Source organism: Pinus tabuliformis, chromosome 7 (genome assembly GCF_031772625.1).
Source record: "Pinus tabuliformis cultivar Carrire ecotype Pingquan chromosome 7, CPIR1, whole genome shotgun sequence".
NCBI lineage: Eukaryota > Viridiplantae > Streptophyta > Pinopsida > Pinales > Pinaceae > Pinus > Pinus tabuliformis.
Window position 1 is genome coordinate 458,550,237 of NC_142293.1, and position 16,677 is coordinate 458,566,913.

Consider the following 16,677-nt stretch of genomic DNA (forward strand, 5'->3'; position numbering starts at 1 on the left):
AACTAGAAAGAGAATGCCTAAGTGAAAGCCCAAAAAATCCTAGCGTAGGAAAATAATGATCCTAGATGGAGGGGCTAATAAGGGAATCACCTCACTCATGTACAAGACATTGAAAATGGTGAAATCACACTCATACATCTATACCTAAGTAAAGTTATACACAAGAAAAATATAACCAACACATGAACCATTGGATAAAGTGGGAGGCTTCATCCATCCATGGTTGTTGAGTTTGTTATCGCTCAAAGTTGCAATTCATCTACAAAGTCATAATAACGGGTGCAACCTTGAAGATAACTTAAGAGGGCTACCATCTATAACCACAACAACTCCTCTTCTCACTTTAGGTTTGCTATCCTTCGATACAAGAAGGGTATCCCCAGGCTTAAGATTGCTAAAGTTATGCAATGGAGAATTAGCTTACGTAAAATACAAATTTTAATGGTCTATTACTTTTATATTTTATGGTGGTTGGAAGACAAGTTGTAAGGGGTGCTTCCCTCCACCCATCCCTTGCTCCCCAAACAATGCTTTTCTCCTAAAGTGTGCTCCCATAGGGAGCCTGTTCATTCCCATTAAAAAGCCTTTCCTACTTGTTTAGGGAGTGTCTAGAGAGTAATAAAGGAGAGTTTCTCCTTGAGATCTCCCACAACACTATTGGGAGCTTAAAAATGCTCCCTCAACACGTTTAAGAGGGAAAATTTGACCTCCTTTTTTGCTTGTGGAACCCAAGAAAAGGTTCCAAAAGCTTGAATTAAGCATGGATATGATTACTTCATGGATTAAAACACCCACTCACTCCTTTTACACTCATTCTATTTCTCATTTAATTCATCTTTGTTATGGTTTTTAGCGGGTATTTTGTTAGTTATTGAGGAGTAGATTCATTAGAGCATGGAAGGGAGGTTGAGGGCTACCATTTTAGAGAGCTTGGAAGGGAATTGAAGGCTATTCAACCACCATTAGAGAGTTGAAGAGGTATGGTCTAAATCCCTCTATTGTTTGTTTTTAATTTTATTTTTCTAGCTTTTTAAAACCAATATATTCACTTTGTTGAATGTTTCAATATTCCCTTTGTTGTAGCATTTTTTGGTTTTGATAAGCTAGAAAAAATTAGACAAAAAAATGAAAATATATTTAAAAAATGTTAAGATAGGATGTGGACCAAAAAAATATTGAATAAAAAATGTTAGGAACATATTTTGATAAATATGTCCATATCAAAGAAAATGTTAGGGCAGATGCCCTAAAAAAATGAAGGCAAAATAAAATGTTAGGTTAGACAGAAAAGAAAAATAAATCAACTCTGAAAGTGTTGCAAATCTAAATGCCACTACTTTGTTCTAAATTCAATTTGAAAAATAATAAGTTGTGTGCAGTTTGTTTAGATGCCACACTATGTTATTTTATCCAATTATACAGTTGCATCATAATTGGATTTGTTATAAATTAATTCTCATAGGTAGAAAATAAATTGGCTCAACAGTTTGATCTGAGCCAATAGAGGGAATAAGGTATAGAGATAGATTGTTCATAAAAAGAAAATATTGGGTTGCTAGTTAAAATGCACTCTGAAAGGATGAGTAAAAATGTTAGGAATAGAAGGGTAGGTAGAAATGTGAAAGTTTGAGATGTTGAAATGGTTATTTCCTAAAGATCAAAACATTAGGAAACATATTGATGACAGGAGATCGAATAACCAAAGCTTTGACTTTATTTTATTTCATTCATATGCTATCACTCCATTCATTAAAACACCCAGACCCACAGCCGTTGCGTCTGCCTATCATATCATGACCCCACTATTCATTCCCCACTCACACGTTAAACTCTCTCCACCTCACCTCTCATCCTGCACACTCCTTCGAAATCATACGGCCCACACTTCCTTTCGGCCCTCATTCGATGTCCGAAGTTTATCGGCAGGGAGGAGGGTGGGCCCGAAATGGGAAGTCTTTAATACCGCCTACATAAACCACAAAAAGTACCTTTTAGTATTTTAGGACTAAAAATCCAAAAACCACAAACCACTCCATCTTACCCCCATACATGGTATCCTTCATAGTCGTTTACCGCCGCCCCACGTCACCTCCACATCACATTTCACTTCATATCTCCCGTCCAATCATCTCTCGCCTATTCGTTGCCCATTCATTTCCGCTTCCACACATTTATAACCAAATGTCTGTTAATTAACCCGTTGGATAATTAATGAACTTTCAAACATTTGACGCCACCCTCCCACTCCATTTTTCTCTTTATAAACATTGTGTCATGCATTTCAAAGGTTACACAGTTAACTTCTGTGACCAAGATTATTCTTCAAGCCCGCCTGCTCATACAACTCAGCCACTTGTCTTGTTCACAAGCACATCTTCTAGTTCCACTTGTCAGTTGCCTGTCTCCACTCTGGTAACTCTTTTTACCATTTTGTCATTTACAGTCTACGGTTTCGTTTACAAAATGCCTCCCAAGGGAAAAAGGATTGCAGAAGTTTCAAATCCTCTAATTCACCCATTGGTTGATTTCCACCATACTCCATTAGTTGACAAGGATTGCAAAATCGTTAAGACTTCTTCTCAATTTGATTTATTTGAAATTTATTGTTGGTGGGAAGAGTAGCTAATTGACCAGAGTGATGAAATTGGGCTTTGGGAATCCTAATTACCCCACTATATTTTTCCACAAATACATAGAGCTCCAGAGTTTGTGAGAAAATGCCATGAATCCTATGATCCCAGCTAGAGAGAAATTATCTCACCTACTGGAGAAATCCTCTGTCCCATTAACGTTGATTCAATTGAGAAAATGTTGCAGGCTCGTGCCACTACACCAACTCATCCTTTTTCTCATGAAAACCTGATAGAATCTTATAAAAAACTGGACTTTACCAAGAGATCCCAGACCCTAGAACTATTTTTAGCAATTGGTAGTCCTCTACCAAAGAGAAATCCCCCTTATGATTCATCTATGTTTCCTGATAGAACCAGGCATATTACTACTATCCTGTCCTATTTGCTTGGTTATCACTCTGATCAGTTTGTCAATGAAGCCATCCTTGGTTTCTTATCCATGTTTTCTTCTGATTCTAAGCCTACTGTTATTTATGATTTCAGTCATTTCATAGCTGAAACCATACATGAGCAGTTTGTCAAATTTAACACTGAAGAAGTATTCAAGTATGCTTCAGTACTTGTGTATCTTTTTATATATTTTCAGGGAGACAAATTCCCATTTCCTTTGTAGAAACTTGATGAAGAAGGACAACAACAGTTAGTGATTTTCTGGACTTCAATGGGGATGAAGGAGAAAGAAGAATTCACATACAAGCAGTTCATAGAACTATTTATTCATCCAGCCCTCAACCTTATGAGCAACACTCCATTACCAAGGATCAGTGAGGAGATTGTCAAATAACTTCAGTTCATAGATAAAGCTGCAACAAGAGATTGGTGTTTCTACCAAAACTACACAGAAATCAGGGTTTTTGGTTGTGAGCTTCCACCCTACGAACTACCAAAGTACCTCCCTGTTAGAATCTTTGCACTGGAGTACTTGAGGCAAATATTGAATGCAGATGAAGTACATTTTGCAGCTGCCAAAAAGAAATCACAAGTTAAGCTTAAAGCTCAAGTTGGTCCCTTCATTTGTAATACCAGTGCAGCAAGGGAGGATGCTGATAAGCTGTTAAAAGAAATGAAATTTGCTCTCAGTTTCTCTTGGTCATATGACCCATTGGGACTCATCTCCAAACTCAAGTGGAAAATAAGTTCAAACCATATCATCATACAGCTAGGCCTGAGATAGAACAGTTCAAGAATCAGTTGTAATGGACAAAGAATACCCTCCAGGAAGCTGAGGAGCAGGCAGTCTCTACATCAAATATGCAAATCCCAATTGCATAGGAAAATACAGCCAAGAGGGGGAGGGAAGAACAATCTTCACCTACAACAGAGGCAACAAGACAAGGCCTCAAAGTCTTTTACAAGAAAAAGAAACAAAGGGTCTCTATGAATATTGATTCACAATGTGGTGAACAGTCTATACAACCTCCAACTCAGTCTACCACTTCTCATCAACAACAGATAGTCCAAATTGTTGGAAGCATTCCAAAGAATAAAGAGGAAGACATCTTCCATGTCTTTAGTGAAATCAAAAGAAAGAATGAAGAATTGAAATTGAATACTTACACCGAGTTCTGGAAGCATTCTTCCAGCTCTCAAGCCAGGTTTCTTTTAGTCTTTGAATCTAAGAAGGGGAAGATGCAAATGGATTTCTTCCAAGCCTAAGTTCCTCATCCCAGGACTACAACACAATACCAGAAACACACTTATTTTGAGTTTAATGTCAAGGATGTGCATCCAATTGATCAAATTGAGATGCACAAACAAATTGGACAGATGATTTCTTCAACCTTGAAAAACACTGCTATGAGTTTGTCAAAAATGTAGGTTACATTGGCCAACATTCAGTCACAACTAAAGTTGGAGAAGGTCTCCTCATTAGCAAAGGATACCAAGATTCAATCTTTGGAAAATCTAGTGCTAAGGATGGGATATGATCCCTCAAACATAAATGCTGCAGAGGAGCTCATTAAGAAAAAGAACACTGAAGTTGCAACATTAAAGAAACAACTGAAACTAACAGCATCTGAGCATCCAATGGCCAAAGAAATCGAGGAGATAGAGACTCAAAGGTCAGATATGATGAAGCTCAACATAGAACATAATTTGCAAATAAAACAAATGGAGGAGCAGATGGAGAAATTGGTTAAGGAGAAGGTGGAAGTTATCAGGAACATTCAAACTTCAGTGGATGTAGTCTCTCTTGTAGCAGTTCCCATCACTAGAGTTTCTACTTCAGCCACTACATTGGCAACAGGTACAACAGAAGGAGTTGAACAACTTACTGAAGCTATTCAGAACCTGTCTATCCAGACAGGAGAAATCAATAAACTAAAGGATGAACTCAAAGAATTACGGCTTATGAAGTCTATATCAAACAATTCACATACAATTGAAGCAAACAGACTCAAAGGCCAAGTGGAAAGGTTGCAGAGAGAACTCAAAGATTCCTTCATAGGAAACAAATTGGGTTTAGCAAAAGAAATTCTATGGGAATAAATCACAGAAGCAATCAAGGAGATTTGGCCCTCCATTAAGATAATATTCAATCAAAAAGATCTCTTGGAAAAAGCTCAGGAAGTAGTGGAATCCATACCTAAGCAGCTGGAGGATATGCTAGAGACTGCCTCTGATATAATCAAATTTCTGAATTCCAAGGATGACTATGAGCTTGAGGAGTTAAGAATAAGTGACAAAACTACACCGATATTAGAGGTAAAGAAGATTATCACTAAGAAAAATTTCACCCTTCAGCTACAAGAAAAGTGCAACAATGTTAACAACATAGTTCAAAGATTTTTCAAGAAAATTGAACCTTTGGTGAGCAAGGGTTTACCTTCTATGATGGGTATTAATGATAAATTAATTCCAATTGAGGATTATGTCAAGAAGTTAACAGAGGTGGGCACCCATGCAGCTTCAGTAGCCAATGTCAAAGGATCAACAACACCAGCTCTCATAGTAAAAACACTCAGAGATTATTTCTTCATCCTGCATGAAATCAAGTATATATTTTTGGTAAAACCCACTTTTACTAAATATACCGAGATGGATGAAATATACAAGAGGGTAACAAAGATTTCTATCCCAGATAAGAAACACTGGGAAGAATTAACAGATTTACTTGATTAAGGATACTTGAACAACATTCAGATTTTGAGGGAACAGTCAGCCAACTTCAACCACTTTTCAACTTTTTTAGTAATAGTCATCAAACAACGCAGCACCAAAATAGCATCAGGTCATTAGACAATTTTATTTTTGATTGTGTAAATAATCTATTTTTGTAAAAGTAGTTCAGGTTATTTTTCATCCTACTGTTGTATAAATAACTCTCTTCATGAGGTATTAAGGGTTGCACCCTTGAAGAAGCATTTCTAGACATCTGATGTAATTAATCTTTCTGGATCATTAATACGAAGCAAAGGGTTCTGAATTCTGTTTTACACAGTTTGTGCTTCCTGTAAGTTTTTCCAGTGTCATTCATTATGTTTTTTCTTCATATACTTGTGTCTTGCAGAGATAACTAGGTAGGAATAATTGTATGAAGTGATAATCTATAAAGAGAATGAATTAATGAACAACTTGTTTAATTAATTCCATCAAAATCAATAAATCATCAGCATCTTTTATAAGTTCATGTGTATTTTCTCAAACCTTTAAACATAGTTTAAATGTTTTCATACTTATGATTATCTAGCTTTCAATTTGAAAACTGTCGCAATCATATTACTTTTCTGTTTCTGCTCATCATCATAAAAGCTATTTTACTGTGTAAATATTTATAACATCCCTCTGTTGAGATATTGATATTATTCAAGAGGTTAGGCACATCAGTTCTATATTTGCTTCATCCATTGGTCTCCCAAATTAAAACAAAACCCCAAATTTTTTTATCTTAGATACTCTGGCATAATAGCTGACCATTATTATCTCAGAGATACAACATCAAACTGGCGTCGTTGTCGGGGACTCGAATTTCATTAAGTTTTACTGGGGAAATGATATGTATTCTATTCCTTTAAGGTGATTAAAGGTATCGAAAGGTTAAAATCCTTCACCTATAGACTCCACTTTCCCAAATTGGCACCTTTTAAACATACCAAATCTCGTTCTGAGGCTAACTTAGTTGATCCTCTGTCGGACCCTGAAAAGATTATGAGAAAAGCCAATTCTAAAAGGGGACATCAACACTCTTCTTCTTCATCTTCAGTCTCGCAGTTTGAAGATTTAGCATCAATTGATCCTTATAGTAGTATTCCATCCAATCTAGATTACTCCCACCTATCACCTAAGGTTGTTGAACTCTTAGACGGGGGAGTTGATTTTAAATCAGCATTCCTTATTCATTCATTTGAATCTCATCTAGAACCCTCACTACCACCAGGATCACCTAAAACTGAATTTGACTTGGGTGTTGATTACCAGAATACAAACCAACATATTTCATATCCCCTATCACTTATTCATTTCCTCCCACTTTTGGACAACCTAAAGCTTCTACTTCTGAACAACCTGAAGAGACCATCTCTGTGTATTCAAATCCACTCTTTGAAGCAAAGGAAGGTATTCATCCACGGTTCCAGAAGTTAGTTCTTAAGACTCCTTTGAAATCATTTAGTAGATCCCCTCCTTCTTCACCTCCAACTGGTTCTTCACCCCCTCAATCACCTTTTTCAACCCCTTCTTCATCTTCTTCAACTTATTCATCCACACAAATACCTCATACACCACCTCCCACTATCGATTTCCGACCTATTTTACAAGCTAGTTATGCAGCTTTAGTCTTACCTCCTAATCTTGATGCATTCCCAACTGGATGCTTGAAATACCTTCCCAGGTATAATGGAGAAACTGGTTCCTATGCCGAAGACCATCTTCAAGCCTTTTTAGACTTTGCAGATAACATGAATATTGAACAAGAAAATGTTTACATGAGGTTGTTTGTACAATCACTTGAAGGAAATGTAAGAATTTGGTTTAGGCAGTTACCTGCAAATTCCATTAGAAATTGGGAAGAACTTACAAATATATTTAAAAACTAGTGGGATGTGAAAAAAGATCCTCTTTACTTTCTCACTGAGTTTGATGAACTTAAAATAAATTTTGGTGAACCTGTATTAGACTTTATCAAAATATTCAATAAGCTTTATCATAAAATGCCCCCTGATTGTAAACCCCCTCTAGTAGTGACAAAGTCTAGATTTTCTAAAGCCTTTGATGATGATTTTGTTGTTATGTTGAGAGACAGAACTTCAAGGACTCTTGAAGATATGCAAACAAATGCTATTGAAGTAGAATCAAACATGGCTACTTCAACTTCTTTGAAAGCTAAAGAGGAAAAGGCCCAAAGAAAACTCAAATCGACACCAGAGGCTTCTAGTTCCTCTAAGACTAAAACTGAAGATTCTAAAATAGATGAAATAGCTTCTCTTCTTAAAAATATATCTAATAGAATTTCCAAGATTGAGACTCAACCTAGGACAATTCAACAAACAATTACCAGACCCCAAAATCAAAATCAAGGCTAGTATAAAAGAAATCCACAATTACAAATTCTTCAGAGACCTAGTAATGATCAACAGATTCCCGCTCCTTTGTTGATAGATGATTAGCAACCTAATGATAATACTATGACCATCACTGAAGATATAAATAATATGGATACTTCCTTTGATCAAACAGTTATTATTCCTATTACACAACAAAATCAGGTTCAAGAAGATCAAGAATCTTCACAGGTTTCTAAATACCATGCCTTCTCTGAATTTTTAATTGCAGAGTTGAACAAAAGATATGACCTTAGGCCTAGACCTGGCCCTGGAAGACCTCCTAAGGAAACTCCAGTAATTGAACCTCGTGCCAAAACTACTGAAACTCAAACGAATTTTATTCGACCATTAGATCAGTCAATTGATACTCCTCAAAATGACAAAAATTCTTTGACTACATTTAATGTTGAAAAAGAGTTAGAAAGAGTTAAAATCCCAATTCATCTTTTAGAACTTTCTAAAAACCCTGGGTATAAAAATCAGGTCTCCAAATGGATACAAAATACCTCGGTTGATGCTGAAGGTGATATCATCAGTCTACAAGATGAAAAACCAGTAGTTGTTTTTGGCCCTAGCTCATATATGATAGATGAAATAGTGCCTCCTTTCTATGTAACTCTTAAGACAAATGATTCCATGTTGTATAATTGTATGCTTGATTCTGAAGCATTACATAACCTCATGCCAAAAACTATCATGGATTATTTGAAACTTGACATAACTAGATCCTATCATGACTTGTACACCTTTGATTCTAAAAGGGTGCCTTGCTTAGGATTGATTAAGGATTTAGTAGTCACCCTTGCCCAAATTCCAATGAAAAGTGTAGTACTTGATATAGTTGTCACAGATATCTCTCCCACATTTGGAATGCTCCTTTCTAGGTCTTGTTGTGCCAAATTAGGGGGAACTCTTCAGATGGATATGTCTTATGCTACTATTCCAGTTTATGGGGGAGAACAACTAATATTATATAGAGTGGTGAGATTGTGCACACTGTTTGAAAAATAGAGCAGCCAAGGAACCATCCCATTTATGCAATTGACCAATATTTTGGTTGCTTTCAACTCTCTTCAAACCAAGTGCATGAAACTCAAGTTAAAATTGAAGATGTAATTGAAAGTCCAACACCCAATCAAACTGATATATGGAAACTATTTTTTGATGGCTCCTATACAAAAGATGGAGCAGGAGCTGGAGTAGTGTTAATATCACCAGAAAACGAAAACATTACCCAATCATGTAAGCTCGATTTCAAAGTTACAAATAATGTGGCTGAACATGAAGCATTCCTTTTGGGATTGCAATTAGCCAAAAGTTTAAAGGTTCAAAAATTAAATGTTTTTACTGATTCAGAACTTATTGTCAAGCAAGTGAGAAATATTTGCCAGACTAAATACCCCATACTTAGGTCTTACGGAAATGAAGTATGGGATTTAGTTTTAAACTTTTTTTATGCTTTTAATTTGACTTATATTCCAAGAGATCAGAATATTCATGCAGATGCCTTAGTTGTTTCTGCTAGTTCATTTAAAGTTCCTGATCAGGCTAATTTACTCTACCAAATACAAGTCAAGTATAGACCATCTATCCTAGACAATCTAAAACACTGGCAGATATTTGAAGATGATGAACATTTGAAATCTTTTTTGCAAGTTGTAAATCAATTTTTTGTTCTACAAATTGATGAAGATAGATGCGAAATAAATGAAAATACAAGTGGGAATGATACTTCAGATTTCAATTCAAAAATTGTTGATCATGATATTATTCGACTGCCTAACAATTTTATTCCCAAAGGCTTGAGACCTTTAGAAAAATTGTTTGATCAAAATGATGTCCTTAGAAATCCTCAGTCCATTTCTTCGAAAAAGGACATAGAAGAAATTAACATTGGAACAAATGATGATGTCAAAAGCATCAAAATTTGTGCATCTCTAGACCCTGAGATTAAAACTCATTATCTTAAGTTGCTTCAAAATTATAAGGATGTTTTTGCCTAGACCTATGCTAATCTAAAAACCTATGATACTTCATTAATACAACATAAGATACCTTTGAAGCCAGAAGCAATACCTTATCAACAAAAACTTAGGAGGATTAATCCGGCCCTTCTACCAACTATAGAAAAGGAGATTAAGAGAATGCTAGATGCCCAGATCATTCTCCCTCTTAGATATTCTAATTGGGTTGCAAATTTAGTTCCTGTTAGGAAGAAAAATGGCGAAATCAGACTTTGTGTGGACTTTAGAAATTTTATTCAAGCATCATTAAAGGATAATTACCCTTTTCCCAAAATGGATCAGTTACTTCAAATGGTTTTAGGAGCACAAATACTTTCTATGCTTGATGGTTTTTTAGGTTATAACAGGTAAATGTTGATCCAACAGACAGGGAAAAGACAACCTACACTACACCCTGGGGTACATTTATGTATGCTAGAATGCCATTTGGATTATCAAATGTTGGAGCAACATTTCAGAGAGCTATGGATGTAGCTTTTATGGTTCAGGTAAAAAAAATTGTGGTTATTTATCTTGATGACATTACTGTTTTTTCTAAATCTAATCAGAAACATCTACAACACTTGATCAAGGTTTTTGACAGGTGTAGGAAATTTGGGATATCATTGAACCCTAAAAAGTATTTGTTTGCTATCAAAGAAGGAAAACTTTTGGGCCATATAATTTCAAAGGAAGGAGTGGTAATTGATCCCAAGCATGTGTCTGCCATTGAAACATTGACCTTACCTAGAAACAAGAAAGAAATTCAAGCTTTTCTGGGCAAGATTAATTTTTTAAGGAGATTCATCCCAAATTATGCAGAGATTGTAAAAGATATAACTGACATGCTCCGAAAGGATCATGAATTCAAATGGATTGTCTCTTCCAGGCATGCATTTGATCAGATCAAGAAAGCTATCTATGAAGCTCCCACCTTGGCCAGCCCTGATTATACTAAACCATTCAGTATCTTTTCTTTTGCCTCAGAAACAACCCTTGCTACTGTTATATTACAAAAGAATGAAGATTCCCATGACCAGCCCATAGCCTTTTTAAATAAGGTTATGAGAGATGCCAATCTTAAGTATGACATAACCGAGAAGAAAGCCTATGACCTCATTCAAGCCCTGAAATCTTTTAGGATGTATGTCCTACATTCATCTATTATTGCTTATGTTCCTAATAGTGCTGTAAAAATCGTTTTAACTCAACCAGACACTAATGGGAAAAGAGGTAGGTGGATCACTCAAATACTTGAGTTTGATATAACTATCAAAACTACAAAGATAGTAAAAGGCCAAGGATTAGCCAAGCTTCTAGCAAATTCCAATTGCAAAGTGCTCGGAATCAATTCTATTTTAGAAGTACAAGGGAAGAATCCACAAGAACCTTTTGTCCTTGCACAAGGGAAGAATCCACAAGAACCTTTCCTAATTTTAAAATGGAATAATCCACAACAACCTTTTGTCCTTGTAGAAGGGGAGAATCAACAAGAACCTTCTCTTCAACCTAAAGAAAAGAATCCACAAGAACCTTTACCTTCAAATCAGATTAGCCCTTTACATATTGATGACAAATTTCTATTGTCAGATTGGTATCAAGATATTGTCAATTTTATGCTCCATTTTGAATGCCCAACATCATTCTCCAAAGCCCAGTGTAAAACTCTTAAATTGAAAGCAGTCAAGTACTGCATCATAAATGCAAATTTATACTGGAAAGATCCACTGAATATTTTGTTATTATGTTCAACAGAATTAGAAACTAAAGCAATCATTGATCAATTTCATACAGGATTTTGTGGAGGACATTATGCTTGGAGAGAAACAACATACAAGATTTTAAGGGGAGGATTTTATTGGCCAACATTGTTCTTGCAAGTAGGGGAAAAATTCAAAGGTTGTGTTCCTTGTCAGATGTTTGCTGGTAAGCAGAAACTAGCAACTCTTCCACTAGTACCATCAATAATTTCAGCACCTTTCCTTCAATGGGGATTAGATCTTTTTGGAGAGATCCATCCTAATTCAAGTAATTAGTACAGATGGATCCTCATAGCAACAAAATACTTCATTAAATGGGTGAAATTAATTCCAGTAAGAAATGCTACAAATTCAGTAGTAATTAAATTCATTGAAGAAAATACCTTATCTAGGTTTGGTTGCCCAACTCAAGTTGTCATAAATAATGCAGCAGCATTCTTTAGTGTTAAAATGATTGTGTTTTTCCAGAAATATCAGATTATGTTACATCATTCAACTCCATACTACCCTCAAGGTAATTGCCTCGTAGAATCCTAAAATAAAAGTCTGATGAAGGTAATCAAAAATACCCTAGCAACTCACAAAAAGAGCTGAGACTCTCATTTAATCTATGCAATATGGGAAAATAGAATAACTCCAAAAATATCTACTAGAAAATCTCCTTTTCAGTTAGTCCCACCAATTTGGCCTTCCCAGTTTTGAAATTCTTGCAGGACTCAACAAATGAACTTGATGATTTTTCAAGAAGGATAAATCAGATTATTGAACTAAATGAAAAGAGAGATGAAGTTCAATACAAATTGAAGAAATATTAGAATAAGATGAAAAGGTTGTTTGACAGAAGAGCCAGGGAAAGGGACTTCAAGGAAGGTGACCTAGTTCTAAGATGGGACTCCAGGAGGGAGGAAAAGGGAAAGCATGGAAAGATTGATAACCTATGGTTTGGTCCTTTGGCAATTGCTGAAGTGAAGGCCAACAACATTTTTGTGCTACAAAATCTTGAGGGACTATATTCCACTTATCCTGTAAATGGAAGGTTTCTCAAACATTTCATTCAATACCAAGAAGTTGGAATACATTTCATTATAAAAACTCTGGTTTCTTTTACTTTTCAAGCCGCCAGAGAGATTTTTTACAGCAAAGGACTCCATAGCCCAAGGAGATGGCACATGGATCTGCAGGTTCTCTGCATTCTACAGGAGAAAGTAGTCCCCAGCTGGAGCCAATGTTGTAACATTTTTTGGTTTTGATAAGTTAGAATAAATTAGACAAAAAAATAAAAATATATTTAAAAAATGTTAAGATAGGATGTGGACAAAATATTGAATAAAAAATGTTAGGAAAATATTTTGATAAATATGTCCATATCAAAGAAAATGTTAGGGTAGATGCCCTAAAAAAATGAAGGAAAAATAAAATGTTAGGTTAGACATAAAAGAAAAAGAAATCAACTCTGAAAGTGTTGCAAATCTAAATGCCACTACTTTGTTCAAAATTTAATCTGAAAAATAATAAGTTGTGTGTAGTTTGTTTAGATGCCACACTAGGTTATTTTATCCAATTATACAGTTGCATCATAATTGGATTTGTTTTAAATTAATTCTCATGGGTAGAAAATAAATTGGCTCAATAGTTTAATCTGAGCCAATAGAGGGAATAAGGTATAGAGATAGATTGTTAATAAAAAGAAAATATTGGTTTACTAGTTCAAATGCACTCTGAAAGGATAAGTAAAAATGTTAGGAATAGAAGCGTAGGTAGAAATGTGAAAGTTTGAGATGTTGAAATGGTTATTTCCTAAAGATCAAAACATTAGGAAACATATTGATGACAGGAGTTCGAATAACCAAATTTTTGACTTTATGTTATTTCATTCATATGCTATCACTCCATTCATTAAAACATTTGGACCCACAGCTGCCACATCTACCTATCATATCACGACCCCACTGTTCATTGCCCGCTCACACATTAAACTCCCTCCACCTCACCTCTCATCCCGCACACTCCTCCAAAATCATATGGCCCATACTCCCTTTCGACCCTCATTCACTGTCCGAAGTTTATCCGCTGGGGGGGGTGGGGGTGGGGGAATGGGCAGTGTTTATTACCACCTACATAAACCACAGAAAGTACTGTTTAGTCTTTCGGGACTAAAAATCCCAAAACCACAAACCACTCCATCTTACCCCTGAACGTGGCATCCTTCATAGCCGTTTACCACCGCCCCACATCACCTCCACATCACGTTTCACTTCATATCTCCCATCCAATCATCTGTTGCCTATCTGTTGCCCATTCGTTTCCGCTCCCATGCATTTATAACCAAATGTTTGTTAATTAACCCATTGGATAATTAATGAACTTTCAAACATTTGACGCTACCCTCCCACCCCATTTTTCTCTTTATAAACACAGTGTCATGCATTTCAAAGGTTAGATAGTTAACTTCTATGACTAAGATTATTCTTCAAGCCTGCCTGCTCATACACCTCAGCCACTTGTCATGTTCGCAAGCACATCTTCCAGGTGCACTTGTCAACTGCCTGTCTCCACTCTAGTAACTCTTTTTACCATTTTTTCATTTACAGTCCATAGTTTCGTTTGACAAAATGCCTCCCAAGGGAAAAAGGATTGTAGAAGTTTCAAATCCTCTAATTCACCCATTGGTTGATTTCCACCATACTCCATTAGTTGACAAGTATTGCAAAATCGTTGAGACTTCTTCTCAATTTGATTTATTTGAAATTTATTGCTGGTGGGAAGAGCAGCTAATTGACCAGAGCGATGAAGTTGGGCTCTGGGAATCCCAATTACTCCACTATATTTTTCCACAAATACACAGAGCTCCAGAGTTTGTGATAAAATGCCATGAATCATGTGATCCCAACCATAGAGCAATTATCTCACCTACTAGAGAAATCCTCTATCCCATTAACACTGATTCAATTGAGAAAATGTTGCAGACCTCTTCCACTACACCAACTCATCCCTTTTCTCATGAAAACTTGATAAAAGCTTATAACATACTGGACTTTACCAAGAGATCCCAGACCCTAGAATTGTTTTTAGCAATTGGTAGTCCTCTAGCAAGGAGAAATCCCCCTTATGATTCATCTATGTTTCCTGATAGAACCAGGCATATTACTACTATCCTATCCTATTCACTTGGCTGTCACTCTGATTAGTCTATCAATGAAGCCATCCTTGGTTTCTTATCCATGTTTTCTTTTGATTCTAAGCCTACATTTATTTATGATTTCAGTCATTTCATAGCTGAAACCATACATGAGCAGTTTGTTAAATTTAACACTGAAGAAGTATTCAAGTATGCTTCAGTACTTGTGTATCTTTTTATATATTTTCAGGGAGACAAATTCCCATTTCCTTTTCAAAAACTTGATGAAGAAGGACAACAACAGTCAGTGATTTTCTATACTTCAATGGGCATGAAGGAGAAATAATAATTCACATACAAGTAGTTCATAGAACTATTTATTCATCCAGCCCTCAGCCTTATGAGCAACACTCCATTACCAAGGATCAGTGAGGAGATTGTCAAAGAAATTCAATTCATAGATCAAGCTGCAACATGAGATTGGTATTGCTAGCAAAACTACACAGAAATCAGGCTTTTTGGCTGTGATCTTCCACCCTACAAACTGCCAAAGTACCTCCCCGTTATAATCTTTGCACTGGAGTACTTGAGGAAAATATTGAATGCAGATGAAGTACATTTTGTAGCTTCCAAAAAGAAATCACAATTTAAACTTAAAGCTCAAGCTGGTCCCTTCATTTGTAATACCAGGGCAACAAGGGAGGAAGATGATAAGCTGTTAAAAGAAATGAAATTTTCTCTTAGTTTCTCCTGGTCATATGAACCATTCGGAGTCATCTGCAAACTCAGGGTGGAAAATAAGTTCACGCCATATCATCATACAGCTAGGCCTAAGATAGAACAGTTCAAGAATCAGTTGGAATGGACAAAGAATACCCTCCAAGAAGTTGAGGAGCAGGCAGTCTCTACATCAAATATGCAAACTCCAATTGCACAGGAAAAGACAACCAAGAGAGGGAGGGAAGAACAATCTTCACCTGCAACAGAGGCAACAAGCCAAGGCCTCAAAGTCTTTCACAGGAAAAAGAAACAAAGGGTCTCTATGAATATTGATTCATAGTCTGGTGAACAGTTTATACAATCTCCAACTCAATATACCACTTCTCATCAATAGCAGATAGTCCAAATTGTTGGAAGCATTCCAGAGAATAAATAGGAAGACATCTTCCATCTCTTTAGTGAAATCAAAAGAAAGAATGAAGAATTGAAGTTGAATACTTACAACCAGTTCTGGAAGCATTCTTCCAGCTCTCAAGCCAGGATTCTTTTAGTCTTCGACTCTGAGAAGCGGAATATGGAAATGGCTTTCCTGCAGGCCTAAGTTCCTCAGCCCAGGACTGCAGCACAATACCAAAAACACACTTATTTTGTGTTTAATTTCATGGATGTGCATCCAATTGATCAAATTGAGATGCACAAACAAACTGGACAGATGATTTCTTCAACCTTGACAAACACTACTATGAGTTTGTCAAAAATGCAGGTTACATTGGCCAACATTCAGTCACAACTAAAGTTGGAGAAGGTCTCCTCATTAGCAAAGGATACCAAGATTCAATCTTTGGAAAATCTAGTGCTAAGGATGGGATATGATCCCTCAAACATAAATGTTGCAGAGGA